We start from the raw sequence: 12,022 nt of genomic DNA on the forward strand, positions 1-12,022 counted from the left end.
GACCGACGACTCTCGATCGGCTCCGGAAGATGAGGCTTCCTCGCTTTCGGGGCCGAATGTCGATCAGCTTCGGGAGCACTATCGCATCTCGGAGCAGTTTCGGCTCTCCGCTCCAGGGGCCGGCGGTCGGGTCAACAGCCCTCCGCCTGGCGACCTGGCGCTATATGTCGAAGACCTTCGCGCGGGTCTTCGGCTCCCGATTCCGGAGTTCGTCCGGAATCTGCTTGATTACTACGGACTCTGTCCGGCGCAGCTGGCGCCGAACTCTGTTCGTCTGATAATCTCCTTCGCGTTGTTGTGTCAGCTTTTGCCGACCAACCCTCGCGTTTCCCTCTTCCGGGCATTTTTTGTGCTCCGACCCCACCCTAAGGCCCGAGGGTGGTGGCTCTTCAACCCCCGGAAGGGTCTTGCTTTCATAACGATCTTCCATCGTCCATTCATGGATGGAAGAACCAGTTCTTTTTCGTTTCTTCTTCTTCTTCTTGGGGCTTTCCTTCCCGCTGGGGTGTACCCCGAACTGAGTTCAACGACAACAGTCGGGTCGATGCGGACGACCGGGAGGACTTCCACCGACTCAAAGACATGTCGGTCCCGAAGCAGAGGGAGCTTGTTACCGAGCAAGCTCTCTATGATGCCGGCCTGAGTCTGGTCCCCCGAATAGGTATCGCCCGATCCCCAGCTTTTCTTTTTGTTCGGCTTTAGGGTAGTTCTGGTCCGGCCTTTGACACTGTCGGTTTTGCAGGGACACCGCCGAGGATGAGGCCGACCGATGTCGAGATTCGTCAGTTTGCCACCGCGAGGAAGAGGCCAGCGTCGGGGGCTGGCCCTTCGCGCCCTTCCAAGAGACCAACCCCAGTCCCGCCGACCGTGGAAGCGTCGGCGACCGAGGGGTCGGAGCCGATCATAGCCCTCGCGGCTCCGACTGTCCAAGTCGAAGAGAGGCCGACCGAGGAAGTGGCCGAAGGAGTGTCGGCGGCTTCACCACCGCGGGTGGAGCCGGATGACGTTCGGGAAGCCGAACACCGTCCGGAGGCGTCCGCTGGCGCAACGGGGGGCGCCGGGTCGAACTCCAGCGTCCCATCGCTGCCAGCCCCATCGGTCGGGGCAGCTGATCGGGGGAAAGCCCCGATGGAGCCCTCAGAGGAGGAGAGATCAATGCCCCCCAGCGCATACTACCCTGAGGGTGCATCGGCCTTGGCCGACCACAACCTTGCGAGGAGGTTGTGCCAGGGGATCCTCCTCCCTACCGACGTGCAGTCGTTGCGGTCTCGGCAGGTGACCGAGATGCTGTCGCGGTTCTACCCGACAATGGTGGAGGTAAGCTTCGCGTCACCTTTTTCCTTAGAAGAATTTTTGCTTGACACATAATTCTGACGAAGCTTTTTTCCGTCGGCAGCTGATCTTCACCATGTCCGAGTTGGAGGCCGGATACCGAAGGTTCGGCGACGTTCGGGCAGCCTTTAAAGAAAGGTCGGCGGTGGCCGAGGCCGAAAGAGCGAGGCTGGTCGACCAACTGCAGGAGTCGGCCGACCGGGAGGCCAAGTTGACGGACGAGGTCTCCCGGCTTATGGCCGAACTGAAGTCGGCCAAGAAGGAGGCCAAGCACAAAGGTCGGGCCGTACGTCGTCTTCGACGCGAACGGGACGGTGCCACCTCCGAACTCCAAGGGGAACGCGAGCAACTTTGGGTCAGCCTGGGGAAGCTCGCGGAAGCCGAAGAGGAGTTGTCCATCGCCCAGATCGACGTCGAAATTGCTAGGGCCGAGGCGGAGTTGGCGAGGGAGGAGCTGGCCCACACTGAGGATGAGGCACGGTCGGTGAGGGAGTCGGCCGATCGTGCGGTTGAGGACTTCCGGGCCTCCGACCGGTACAAGGAGGAGATGCTCGAGTCGGGCTTCGCCTCCTACCGGGTCGGGTTCGAGGACGGTCGGGATGCCGTCCATGCCTTGTACCCGGAGGTGGACGTCAGCCGAGTCGTCCCGCTACTCGCTGAAGAGGAGGGAGCCGAAGAGGAGGCCGACCAGCTGTCGGGAGGCGTCATCCCAGCGGAGGAAGCCGTCCCGGAGCAGGAGCCGACCGAAGGACATCCTTCTGCCGTTGACCCAGCGCCGCTCACGGTCGAGACGCCGATCCTTCCCGATCCTCCATCGGTCGAAGAGATCAACCAGGACGAATGATCGGTCCAGCCGACCATCTTCTTTTTGTTTCTTTTTGAAAATACGTGTAATCGGGCTTCGGCCCGACTTTGTAATTTCCTTCGATCAATGAATGAAATTGTCTTTTCTTGTGTCTTTTGTTTGAAATGTCTCTTATTGCTGTAATGTCGAACCTTAGTTACCAACTTAGAGAAGTCGCCAACTCGGGTAAGTCGGTAGGACTTAACCGACTTGCACAGCTCCGAAGTAGCTTGTGTCCCGACTTTAGGTCGGCTTCCAATAGTTGAAGTCGCCGGTCGGGCGCATCTGTTAAGTCGGGAGCCGACCGAACCTGGTAAAGGTTCGGTAGTCGGACTTTCGTAGATGCGTTCAGTCGAACATCGACCGACGCAGTGTCGGGGGAGCGATAGTAAGTCGGATCCCCAAGCTCTTGCGTCGGGTTCTGTGTCGTCCGACATATGGTAGCAAGCCGGATGTCGTTCGACCGACCGTCAATCGGTCGGGAAGCTGTGGGTGCGACTAAGGTCGCGTTGTGTGAAAACGGTGGTAAGCCGAATATCCCTCGACCGGCCGCAGCCTGGTCGGAAGTCGCGACAACAATCGCATGGGCTGTCGACTCCCGTAGGTGCATCGGTCCCGGTAAGGGGCCGATGGATCGTTGAACGTCGAAGGAGTATCGACTCCCGTAGGTGCATCGGTCCTGGTAAGGGGCCGATGGATCGTTGAACGTCGAAGGAGTATCGACTCCCGTAGGTGCATCGATCCTGGTAAGGGCCGATGGATCGTTGAACGTCGAAGGAGTATCGACTCCCGTAGGTGCATCGGTCCTGGTAAGGGGCCAATGGATCGTTGAACGTCGAAGGAGTATCGACTCCCGTAGGTGCATCGGTCCTGGTAAGGGGCCGATGGATCGTTGAACGTCGAAGGAGTATCGACTCCCGTAGGTGCATCGGTCCTGGTAAGGGGCCGATGGATCGTTGAACGTCGAAGGAGTATCGACTCCCGTAGGTGCATCGGTCCTGGTAAGGGGCCGATGGATCGTTGAACGTCGAAGGATCAGGACTCCGAAATTTAAAACTGAACTTGTATTCCAACCACAAAATTCACTGGTAATACAGCTTCAAGTTGTCGGCGTTCCAAGTCCGGGGAATGGGCTTCCCCTCAAGGGTCTCCAGCCGGTAGGCCCTCGGCCCGAAGGTGTCAGCAACCTTGTAGGGTTCTTCCCAGTTGGGAGCCAACTTCCCTTGGTCCAAGGGCTTCGACACTTCCACCTTCCTCAAGACTAGGTCGCCAGGCCTGAAGAGCTTTGGTCTGACCTTAGCGTTGTAGTACCGGGCGACCCTCTGTCGATATGAGGCCATTCGGATTTGAGCCTTATTTTGCAGTTCGGGGAGAAGGTCTAGGTCGGCCCTCCGGCTTTCGGAGTTGTCCGGCTCGTGGTACTGCTCGACCCTTGAAGACGGCAGGCCAATCTCGAGCGGGATCATAGCCTCTGTCCCGTAAGCCAAACTGAACGGCGACTCCCCGATCGGGACACGAGGGGTCGTTCGGTAAGCCCATAGGACGGAGCCCAGCTCGTCGACCCAGAGACCTTTGGCTTCGTTCAGTCGGGTCTTGAGTCCATGGAGCAGGGTTCGGTTCGTCACCTCAACCTCACCGTTGGACTGTGGATGCCCGACTGAAGTTAGTCGATGACGGATGTGGAACCTGGCGCAGAAGTCCTTGAAGTCTTGGTTGTCGAATTGCCGTCCGTTGTCGGTGATGATGGTGCGCGGCAATCCGAACCTGAAGATGATGGACTTTTGGATGAAGTCCTCTATCTTCCGTTCGGTGATCTGCGCCAAGGGCTCGGCCTCGACCCACTTCGTGAAGTAGTCGATGGCGACAACGATGAACTTCCTCTGGCCTGACCTCGGTGGGAAGGGGCCGAGAATATAGACTCCCCACTGAGCAAAGGGCCATGGAGCGATAATGGGAGTGATTTGGCTGGCCGGTTGGTGCTGAATATTGGCATACTTCTGGCATGGCTCGCACCTTCGGACCAACTCTGCCGCATCCTTCCTCATGGTCGGCCAGTAGTAGCCCTGTCGCAAGACCTTGAAGGCTAAGGACTTGCCCCCCAAGTGATTCCCACAAATTCCTTCGTGAACCTCTCGGAGAGCGTAGTCAGCGTCGGTCGGTCCCAAGCACCTGAGCAGAGGAGGGAGAACGACCTCTTGTAGAGTCGGCCGTCCATGATCACATATTGCGATGCCGACCATCGGAGTCGCTTGGCCTCCACGGGATCTTCGGGACTGGTCCCGTCGGACAGGTACCGGACGATCGGGTCCATCCAACTTGGTTCAGACGTTAGCTGCTGTACTTCTTCGACCCGATCGATGCTCGGCTGTTGGAGGTTTTCGACAAACGTCCGACCCAAAGAATCATAGGCCGACGTTGCCAATCTGGAGAGAGCATCGGCACGGGCGTTCTCCGTCCTGGGGATGTGGGAGATCTCGAAATGCTCGAGGCGGGCCACGAGACCCTTTACCTTCTGAAGATACTTGATCATGGTCGGATCTCACGCCTCGAAGTCGCCCTTGACCTGCCCCACGATCAGCTGAGAGTCGGAGAATGCCCGGAGGCTGTCGACGCCCAGTTCCTTCGCCATCCTCAAGCCCGCGAGGAGTGCCTCGTATTCGGCTTGATTGTTGGAGGCCTTGAAGTCGAACCGGAGGGCGTATTCGGTGACCACCCCCTTCGAATTCGTGAGCAGGAGCCCGGCCCCGCTTCCCTGAGCGTTGGAGGCTTCGTCGATGTGGAGTACCCAGGTGGAGATCGGGTCTGGCTCAGAGACCGAATCTCGTCCCGGGCCTTCAGCTCCCGACCTTCGGTCGGTCGTCGGGCATTCGGCGATGAAGTCGGCCAAGACCTGAGCCTTCAAGGCAGGCCTCGGTCGGTACTGAATGTCGAACTCGCTAAGCTTCATCGCTTAGCGAGTCGTCCGGATGTGTCGGGTCGGCGCAGTACGGCCCTCAGGGGCTGGTTGGTGAGTACCACGATGGCGTGGGCCTGGAAGTATGGTCGGAGCCGTTGCGCGGAGACGGTCAGGGCGAAAACCATCTTTTCCGTCTCTGAGTATCTGGCTTCGGCGCCGTGGAGCACTTTGCTGGTGTAGTAGATGGGCTGATGGGTTCGGCACTCATTTTCCCGAACGAGCACCGAGCTGATCGCCTCAGAAGATGTGGCCAAGTAGAGATACAAGGTCTCCCCGACCTGCGGCTTCACGAGCAGCGGCGGGGAAGCCAAGTACCTTTTCAGGTCTTCAAAGGCCTGTTCGCACTCATCCGACCAAGAGAAACCGTTCGCCTGGCGCAGGGTCTTGAAGAACGGGAGGCACCTTTCAGCTGATCGGGAAATGAATCGGCTAAGAGCAACGATTCTTCCGTTCAGCTGTTGGACCTCCTTCTTGGTGTTCGGATGACGCATGTCGAGGATTGCCTTTATCTTCTCAGGGTTGGCCTCGATCCCTCTCTGAGAAACGAGGAATCCGAGGAACTTCCCTGAGGTCACCCCGAAAGCGCATTTGGTCGGGTTGAGCTTCATTCGGTGTCGTCGAAGGGTGCGGAAGGTCTCCTCGAGATCTTGAACATGGTCCGGGATCTGCGTGCTCTTTACCAGCATGTCGTCCACGTATACCTCCATGTTACGCCCGATCTGGTCTTTGAAGACCTTATTGACGAGTCGCTGGTAGGTGGCGCCGGCATTCTTCAATCCAAAGGGCATCACCCGATAACAGTAGAGGCCCTTGGGGGTCACGAACGCGGTGTGCTCCTCGTCTTCAGGCGCCATCCGGATCTGGTTGTACCCGGCAATGCGTCCATGAAGCTGAGCAGTCGAAATCCGGACGTCGCATCCACCAGCTGGTCGATCTTCGGGAGTGGAAAGCTATCCTTCGGGCATGCTCGGTTGAGGTCGGTATAGTCGATGCAGATCCTCCATTTCCCGTTGGCTTTCTTGACCATGACGACATTGGCGAGCCAATCGGGATAGTGGATTCCCGAATGAAGCCTGCTTCGAGCAGCTTGTCCACTTCTTCGTCAATGGCCTTCTGCTTTCTGGGGCGAAGGACCTTTTCTTCTGCCTCACCGGCTTCATTGTCGGGTCGATGTTGAGTCGGTGAGTAATTTTTCTGGAGGGATGCCCGACATATCTGCTGCCGACCATGCGAATATGTCGGCGTTGGCCGTCAGCAGCTCCGCCAGTCGGTGGCGTTCGGTGTCGGGCAATTGAGACCCGACCCCAAACTTTTCTGTCGGGATTTTCTCCTATCGGGATCGCCTCGAGCTGCTCGGCCGGCGAACCCCGCTCTTCCTCCCCGTTGATCCAGTTTGTCGATTGTCAGGGGATCCTTTGTCTCGTCGCTTTGGACGGAGATTTGGAAGCATCGTCGGGCGAGCTGTTGATCTCCGCGCATCTCCCCGACTCCATTTTTGGTCGGAATCGAACAAGGAGATGGTACGTCGAGACGATCGCCCTGAGGCGTTCAATCCGGGTCGCCCGAGTATGGCGTTGTAGGCCGAAGAACTTGGACGACCGCGAAAATGAGGGAGACTGTGCTTTGCCGTGGTTCCGGTACCGACCGTCACGGGCAGGGTGATTTCTCCTTCTGTCGTGACGGTGTCTCCGGCAAAGCCGATCAAGGGCGTGGAGACCCTACTAAGTCGATCAGTCGGTAGTCGCATTCGGGAGAAGGTCGAGTAAAACAAAACATTTGTCGAACTTCCATATCAACAAAATTCGTTTTACATCATAATTGGCTATTGTCGCCGACACAACAACAGCGTCCGTGGGGAGTCTGGGATGCCCCGAACGTCGTCTTCTGAGAAGGTAATCACGTCGTCCGGGCGCGGCTTTTCGTCGGCTCCCCCCCTGTAGACGTCCCCGATCCCAGCCGCTTGGAGATCATGTTGATGACTCCAGCCGTCGGCTGGTTAGTCGGCGCCTCTTCAGTCGGCTGGGGCGTCGATCGCAGTCGGTCGGGTCGGCGGACCCTTTCGAAATTTGCCGAGATACCCCCGGCGGATGAGATTTTCGATCTCATCCTTCAACTGGATGCATCGCTCGGTGTCGTGGCCGTGGCTCCGATGGAACCGGCAGTACTTCCGATGGTCGAGGCCCTTTGCCTTCAGAGCGGAGGCCGTCGCAGGTATTCTTCCCCTTCGATCTCCATCAAGATCTGCGCACGGGAGCGGAGAGAGGAGTGTAGGAGTCATACCTGGGACGCACCGGCCTCGGAGTCTGTCGGCGGGGTGATTTTTGGATCTGTCGGGGTGGAGAAAGCCGACTATTGGCCGGGGCCTGCTTGGTTCGGCGGGCTCCGACCTTTTCTTCGCTTCTCCTTCGGACCTCTGGGCTCGACCAAGCGTCGGTCGGACGCTCCTTCGTCCGCGCGCATATACTTGTATGCGCGCTCCAGTAGCTCGGCGTATGTTCGGGGGAGGTCTTGTCCAGAGAATAAGTAAATCGGGACGACCTCAGCCCCGCTTCATGGCTGAAACCGTCATGTCTTCGTTGAGGTCCCGGACCTCGAGCGTGCCGCGTTGAATCGCGCCACGAAGTGTCGGAGCGTCTCGTTTTCCCCCTGCTTGAGGGAGAAAAGGCTATCCGACGTTCGCGGCGGCTTTCGGCTGGTGCTGAAAATGGCCACGAACGATGCTCGAGCTCGCGAAGAATGGATGCTGCCCCGATCGAAGACCGGAAGTACCAAGCCCTGGCAGCCTTGCGAAGTGTGGCGGGGAAGCCGATGCAAAAAAGAGCGTCGGTTGCCCCTTGAATCGTCATGAGAGCTTTATAGCTCTCGAGGTGGTCGACTGGGTCGGTGGAGCCGTCGTATGGCTCCACGTTCGGCATTTTGAACCGACTGGGAATCGGCTCGTCGAGGACCAGTCGAGAGAGAGGCTGGGCGGTCTGGAAGTCGACGTCGTTCGAAGACTTCTGGCCGTCCATCTGCAGTTGGGCGAGTCGGCGGTCGATCTCCTCGAACCGTCGCTCGTAGTCGTCCGCTCGTCGATGCTGGGAGACCCCAGGGTGGAGCCTCCGGAGGATTCTGAAAGAGAGGCCGACGGTGTGCGCGGCCGCTTTTCCTTCCTCGCCCGTTCCAACGGGGAAGGAGAGGGCCGCTGGGACCGTCGGTCGTCGCGCCGTGGTCGCCCTCCTCCTCTCCGTGGGAGCGCTGTTGGGAGCGCTCGCATGGAGGCGACAGGGGTCGGCGCGGCCGTCGGCGGCTGCTCCTGGAAGGCATAGGTCGGGCCGCCGGTTGTTGCTGGAGGCTTTTGACTGCGTCGGTCAGTACGGTCATCTGCCGTACGATGGCCGCAATCTGGGCCTCCGTGGTCACTGCAGGGCGCGGAGAGCTAGGCTCCGCCGCCGGTGGGGCGGGGAGGCTTCTTCCCGGCGGGAAGAGCGCCTGCCGACCCAGTGACTCTCGATCGTTGAGCTCTTGTCTTTGTCATGCTGTCCCCTTCCTGGCGCGCCAATCTGTTGCGGCCAATCGCCTCGTCGCCCGATCGGGAAGCGTGCACCTGCAAAAGGAAGTCCGCACTGACCGGAGGCGGCTCCGGCGGGGACCCTCCGACGGTCAAGTCAGAGAGGTGACTGGGCAACAGTGAAATGCAGACAGAGAGCTCTGAGAAAGAGAGAGGAGAGAGAGAGAGGAGCGAGCCTGCGTATGTGGGAGAGACGGGCGGATCGACCCTTGCACTGTTGCCTTCCCCGGTATATATAGTGGAGCACGGTATGGCGCCGTCATTAATGGCGCGGACAAGTGAGGAACTGTCAACTCACTGTAGGCTGTCAGAGCCGCCGTGAAAACGTCATGTCGCCGTGTAGCCGTCTAATCACCAGGGTTGACCCGGCTCTCGGCGGGACAATGCCCCTAGGTAACTGTGCCGCATGTCCGTGTCAGAGCTGACAACGTCTGGCGGCCGTACGGTGGTTGGTGGAGTCGGCCGACCCAGGTCGGTGGCCAGCAGAGTGGCGTCGGACTCCTCCGTCGGTCGGCGAGCTTCATGTGGGTCGGCTACCGGACCTCTGGGTTTAGTCGGTCGGGAATGGACCGTGGAATGGCCAGTTAGCCGCTGATGGCGTCCGTCGGCCTGTCGCCCGACTACGATCGGCCAGTCAGAGTCGTCCGTCGGGCCGTTGGTTAGTCGGTCGGTTAGTCGGTCGGGCCGCCAGCCGGTCGGGCCCTCCGATAGTCGGTCGGTCGGTCGGTGGGTATCCCCCAACAGGAATAATCTTTTATTTTTCATACTCGAAAGAATGTACAAGAATCTATATATAAGGCTGGATATGGGCTCGAGCCAGCACGACTTCGGATCGGGCTATGAGCCAAATCCGAACAAAATCAGACTGGATTTGGGGTCGAATATATAATCTGTTCTCCTTTCAGGCCGAGCTTTGGTATATTATTGGCTCGGCCTGAACCCGATTACAGGCCTGTTTGTCGGTCTGCATGATTCTTATCTTTCCTCTACCATCCCTTCTATTTTTCTTTTTTGATAAAATCTCTCATCCCTTCTGTTAATAGGCCGGTACACTGAATCAAGTTCTCTTCCAACCCTTCAACGCCACTATCGCCAGATCATTCGGAAACGGAGATGAAGATGGAGACTGAGATGTCGGTGGAGGGTTCCTGGATGAGGAGATCAGGAGAGAAAAATGTCAGCAAATCATCCGGACATGGAGGAGATCAAGAGTCGGGGAGATTCAGAGAAGGAGATGGAAACGGATCGTCCAGAAATGGAGACATCGATGGATCGTCTGGAGAGAGATTGAGATCAAAGAGGTGTTAGCAGATCGTCCAGAGATGGCGAGCTTGTCAGGGGTGAGGACGGACACACGCGGTTGGAAAGGAGGTGGTGGCGTAGCGAAGGGCTTGGTGAGGTCAGCGAAGCGGTCCTCAGATTGAGAGGCAGAGCGGAGGGGTCCCCAGATGGAGAGGGAAGATGGAGTGAGCCCTAGCGATGTATCGAGATGGAGGCGAAGCCCAACATGCTCGTTTTTTTTTTATCCGACATCGGGTTGGGATCGGGCTCGGATCAATTTTTTTCAAGAATGCCTGACCCAAAATCCGAAAATTATTTTGAACCGGATTCGGATAGAGATATGGCCTGATCCAGTTCCAACCCTATCTATATATAGAGAATATACAAGGATCTCTTTTATGATAGGAGATATTTACTATACACTTTTGTGATAAGAAAATATGGTGATATTCTGATGAATATTTTTTTATACATTTTTATGATAAAAAAAATGATGATATTTTAGAAAAATATTTTTATATATTTTTATAGTAAAAAATATGATAATATTTTAGAGAATATTACCTACACATCTTTATGGTAGGAGAATATTTTAAATATATTGTATCATTAACAGGGATAAGGTTTAAAGAATTTATAAGTTCCCGATACAAATATTCCAATATAAAACTTGCAACTTGAGTCTAAAAGCAAAGCCCTGTTCCTGCATCTATTCATGCCTAGTTTTCATCAACACCGTAGATGCAGAGATGATCAACCAATAGCACTTCATATTTAATTTAATAGATCTCCTGACTGTTGCGCCTCCAACCCACCATCAAGGATATAGCTGTTCTGAAAGGAGAGCTGGCTGGGAATGACTGTACTTCGGTGATTTGCTGTGTGCAATGAAGCCGCAGTTGAAAATTACTGATTCATGCTGGCTTACCTCATACCATGATAGGACCGAGGAAACCATCGGGATAGCAGAATGTGCTTCAACTTTATAATCAATGGGAATACTGCATAGCAAGGGATATGCATCAATGCCACCACAAAATACCTGTTGTCACGGGAGGAACAGGAGAGTTGTCAGCTTCTGGTAAGAAATTCTCGTCCCGCGCCAGTTATGAGAGATTAGTTCCACCTCAGGTAGTATGATTGTCAGCTTCTGGGTGCCAAGTCGAGGTCAAATTTACATTTTGTCTTCTCTGGTAAGGTTTCGTAAATTTGTTTTTCAAAAATCCATGCCAACTTAAAAAACTGCAGGACTGCTTAAATATGATTTGCAATGGAACACATAAAATTACATTATTACATATGTAAATTTGAAATGTTTGAACATTTTTTCCACATTTGAATTTGTTATGCTTAGATTGAACAGATATAATCAAGTTGCAGTTCTATGGCCTGGAAAAAAAAAAAAAATGTAAAACTATCACCATTAAAGCTAGTAGGTACTCGAAGTTCTGAAAGGTTTTGACTTTGCATTCGTATTGAAAATTGTTGGTGATAGCAAGATTGCTTTCTTTATAAGAATTTCTAGCCAATATGGTGGCCAGTTCAGATCCAAAGAATCTTGCAATGGTGAGTTTGTGAACCTAAAAAAATATATGATAAATAACTGAAGGGTCGAAAGGATGCTAACAATATCTTTAGACAAAGACATTCAGAAAAGTTTTTTGGTGAAGAAGAGATGGAAAGAGATTAGAATGATTATCTTGATTCCTCTCAAAGATGACATCTTATCTGAGAACCGCAAGTGTAAATCTTGCTCAACTGTTATCATATTGGTCTACTCTCTCATGTATTAAAAAAAAAAATGTTATTTATTTCAGAAAACTTTTACTCAAGTAAGAAAAATGTAGAATTGGCTTAATCAAAAAAAAAAAAAAAGTGGATAATTGGATACATGTGTAATTTAGTGCCACCAGATACATATGACAATGACATCATAGGTTAATACCATACAAATGAAACATGCAAAGTTATGTTCAAACAGAAAGGCATACCATATAGGGGCATGAGGTGATGACAAGTCAAGAAATGGGTAAGGCCACCTGTAAAAAATAAATAGCTA

Source organism: Elaeis guineensis, chromosome 3 (genome assembly GCF_000442705.2).
Source record: "Elaeis guineensis isolate ETL-2024a chromosome 3, EG11, whole genome shotgun sequence".
NCBI lineage: Eukaryota > Viridiplantae > Streptophyta > Magnoliopsida > Arecales > Arecaceae > Elaeis > Elaeis guineensis.